Below are 4,690 nucleotides of genomic sequence, written 5' to 3' on the forward strand. Positions count from 1 at the left end.
ATAGGAAGAAAACCTAATTTAGCATATCTAAAAGTGTGGGGGTGCTTAGCATATTATAAAGTTCTAGATCCTAAAATGACCAAATTAGTACTCAAGGCTAAGAAAAGTATGTTTGTTGGATATGCAGAACATAGCAAATCCTATAGGCTTCTAGACTTAGAGTCCAACATAATAATTGAAACTAGAGATGTTGAATTCTTTGAAAATAAACTGTGTTATGAACCTGCAGAAAATGAAACCACAGAAAATGATAGAGAAACTCAGATCTCAATACCTGTTGATAATAATGAGACTGAAAGAAGAAATGACACAACTATAACACCTACAATAGGACTTAGAAGAAGTCAAAGACAAAGAACAGAGAAACACTTAGGTTCAGATTTTATCTCTACTCAGTCAATTGTATTTTTGGTTGAGGCTGATAGAGAGAAGATTTTAAATAAAATACCCATTGTCTTAAACATTGAAAATGATCCAAAAACCTATAGTGAGGCCATGACCTCTAGAGATGCTGCCTTTTGGAAGGAAGCTATAAATGATGAAATGGATTCAATAATGTCAAATAACACATGGGTACTAGTAGATCTTCCTCCAAGATCAAAACCAATAAAATGTAAATGGGTGTTTAGAAAAAAATACAACACTAATGGAACTGTACAAACTTTTAAGGCAAGATTGGTAACCAAAGGATTTAGTCAAAAGGAAGGGATTGATTACTTTGACACCTATGCACCAGTGGCTAGAACAACTTCTATTAGAACACTTATAGCATTAGCATCCATTTATCACTTACCTATTCACCAAATGGATGTTAAAACTGCTTTCTTAAATGGTGATTTAAATGAAGAGGTTTACATGGAACAACCAGAAGGATTTGTTCTTCTTGGAAACGAGAAGAAAGTCTATAAACTGGTTAAATCACTATATGGATTAAAACAAGCACCTAAACAGTGGCATGAGAAATTTGATTCTTGCATTTTAGCTTTTGGTTTTAAGCATAATAGTGCTAATAGATGCATCTACTCAAAATTCCCTAAAAATTATGGAGTAATTGTGTGTCTTTATGTGGATGATATGCTTATTGTGGGGATAAATATGGTTGGCATAAATGAAATTAAAAACTACTTATCCTCTATTTTCAAGATGAAAGATTTAGGAGAAGTAGATACCATCTTGGGAGTAAAAGTTAAAAAGTATAGTAGGGGCTATGCATTAAGCCAATCACATTATATTGAGAAAGTACTTGAGAAATTTAAGTATTTAGGGTTTAAAGAATATAGCACGCCATATGATTCTAGTATAAAGCTAGTATAAAATACTGGTAGAGCAATTACACAACGTGAGTATGCGCAGTAGGGAGCTTGATGTATGCCATGCTTTATACCAGACTTGATATTGCATTTGCAGTAAGTAAACTCAGTCAGTTTACAAGTAATCCCGGTGCTGAGCACTGGAAGGCAGTTGGGAGAGTTCTTGGGTATCTCAAGAGAACCTTGGAACTTGGCTTGTTTTATTGTGATTATCCAGCTATACTAGAAGGGTACATTGATGCAAGTTGGATTACCGGTAATGGAGATAACAAGTCCACATCTGGATGGATTTTTGTCCTTGGTGGGGGTGCGATCTCTTGGGCATCCAAGAGACAAACTTGTATATCTCACTTGACCATGGAATCCGAATTCATAGCCTTAGCGACTGTTGGAAAAAAGGCTGAATGGATTAGGAATTTATTATTGGATATAAAACTTTGGCCTAGTCCTATGCCTCCAATTTTCATTTACTGTGAAAGTGAGGCAACTCTGTCAAGGGCCTACAGTGGTACCTACAATGGTAAGTTCAGACATATAAGTCTGAGACATGAATTTGTTAGGCAACTGATTCAAGATGGAGTCATCACTATAACCTATGTGAGGTCAAGTAAAAACTTGGTTGATCCTCTTACCAAGGGTTTAGCCAGAGAGCTGGTAAGAATGACAACCAAAGAGATTGGATTAAAACCCTTTACTTAGTCACCTGTAATGGTAACCCAACCTGAACTGAAAATCCATCAGTATTGGGTTTAATGGGTAACAACAAGTTACAGCAATGTGACTGTTAGCACTGACATTGAGAAATTTCCCATCACAACATAAATAGTATTGTCTGTTATGATGAGAGGTTGAGATAAACTCTTAATGAAGTTCTGAAATGTGTCAAATAATAGAGCAAATAGTGGAACTTCACCTATGTGAACATAGAAGTAGTGCAACTTCTCATGAGGGTTTGGGTTTGCTCTCGGGATTGTTCATGAAACCAGGAAAGAAGCACATGGCCATAGCAGTGCTGAGCAAAATTTGAAACTCTTGCAAAGACTGAACATTTTTATGTGTATAGGTGTCTCCGTTCTGTCTTGAGAGTAGTTGGTTTAAGGTCTTACCACCAATAACTTTGACAAGGCTCTGAGATAACTATACTAACAAGAGGTTTAAGTTGATAAACACCTTTTGTATGCATAACTGTGTCATAGTAGTTTGGATTGAGAGAGAACTATGTAATTGATCAATCAATGTGGGGGATTGTTGGATTTTAATCTCATAAGAGATTAAATCCAATGGGTTTGATTGGTCAATTACATGAGAAATTGCACCTGCACACTTGGTTGAAAAATCAGTTTTTCTCTTACAAAAAAAAACCCAGTTTTGAACTTGTCCCACATTGGATAATTATAAGGTTTGTTTTCAGTATTTCAATAGGAGTTGATTTACACTCCTTAGAATTAGTAGAGGAGAGTATGGGGATTCGATACTGCGCAACGCGCGCGCATATGTGTGGCGCAATGAGGCGCTTTAGAGGCGCATTTTGCTCACACTTCGCGCGCACTCGCATGGCTCGCGATGGGCGGCTCTGGTTTTGGTGCATTGATGACTATTGATCACCGTTGATGAGATCAATGGTCATGATTCGATCGGGTGTGATCAAGAGGCACAATTCAAAGTTAACAGTCACCAACTATTAACAACTTTTTAAATAGTCACAATGTTTGAAATTGTGACTGTTCAAGGTGCCTTCTCTAAACCAGCACCTACCTTTTCCTCATACCTCTTCACAAATTATTTAAGGAGCATGAATCAGACTCCAAAACACACAATTTCGAAATTCACTATCTCTCTCTCTCAGTCCGGTCTGCTACAGTCTCATAGAAGGTTTCTTTGGAAACTCTTCAACTTTGCTAGTTGCAGATTATCACCCAAGGCTCTGTTGTATCCTGGGAATGAATTTTCCTATAACCCAACAGCAAACTCAGTAAAACTGAGTGGGGGCAAATAACGTTCTAAAGACACTGTCTTCAGACGCGCCTCAGAGCTTCTCCTCCAAAGTTACAATGACCCCATCTTCCCCAACACTTAGCATGATACATTGTTTGGATGGCTTTTAGTGATCTAGATTTTATGTTTTTTTATACTAAAATAGCGTGGATTTATTTTAGAAATTTCCATGCATTAATTGAACAGATGGGATCTATTGGTAAATGCTTGGATGGTCATGATTAATTCATTGCTCTTAAGAGACCACATTGTTAGCATGGATTCTTGGGTTGATTTATTTGGATGCCCCAGATTGCTTGAAACCTCAGTACTTTACTTGGATGGTTGAGATTAAATCACTGATCTTAAGAGACCACTTGGATGGTCAAGATCATTGGCTTGATCTGGTACATCAGTTACATGACCTGGATTTGGTACAACACTTGAAGGATAGAGTTCACTTCACTAATATTAGTACACCACATCAAGGGACCATATATTTAGTTTAATATACCAATCTACTTCCATGCCTATATAAAGTTGAAACCTTTGCACATAACTTGAATCTTCAAGATTAGTTAGCTTGTTTTGAGGCTCCTTTTTTTCTTTTCTGTATCAATATAATATTTTATTAATTATATAAAAAGAATGGTAACATATATACATGTGCCAAGCACCCTATCCAATGGGACTGTGTGCCAACCGGTTCAGGAATCAGTTTGGTTCAATCAAGATCTACAGAAATCATGAAATTGAAGGGATACCAAAATTACTTGTCTGTCCCTGTAGAGGGCACAAATATTACACGCGGCACTACCCCCATTTGCTCAGTTCTTGACTTCCACATAAGCTATCTGGAGAGAGAGAGAGAGAGAGAACCAAGGAATCCAAACCCCCCCTCCCAATTTCTGTAATGCTGTGGTAGTTTTGCCCATTGTCCTCTTTTCAATTTACTCCTTCCCTCTCTAGATTATTGTACATAGTTTCTTATGTAAGTAGATATAAAAATGTTCTTAATATTACAAACATCATAGAATCTGAAGGAGAGGTGGAGGTAAGAGAAGTATTGTTTCTACATCTATAGCCTTCTTCTGATTATTCCTCATAAAATTACATCTACAGAGAATCTGACCTAAAGGGAAGGAAGTTGAGTAATTAATTTCTGAATAGGAAGTTGTTGAAATTTTCAAATTTCAGTTTAAATTTTAAATCTGAAATTAAATTTTAATTTTAATTTGAATCTGAATTTGAATTTGAATTTGAATTTTAAATTTTGAAATTTAAATCTTAAATTTTCAAATTTAAAAAGAAATTGAAAAAAAGTTAAAAATTAAAAAAAAAATCAAATTTAAATTTTAGGAATTTAAATCTCAAAATCTGAATTTGAATTTGAACTCCCAAAAGTT

The sequence above is a fragment of the Nelumbo lutea genome, chromosome 8 (assembly GCF_056320005.1).
Source record: "Nelumbo lutea isolate HS-2025 chromosome 8, American lotus-T2T, whole genome shotgun sequence".
Classification (NCBI taxonomy): Eukaryota; Viridiplantae; Streptophyta; class Magnoliopsida; order Proteales; family Nelumbonaceae; genus Nelumbo; species Nelumbo lutea.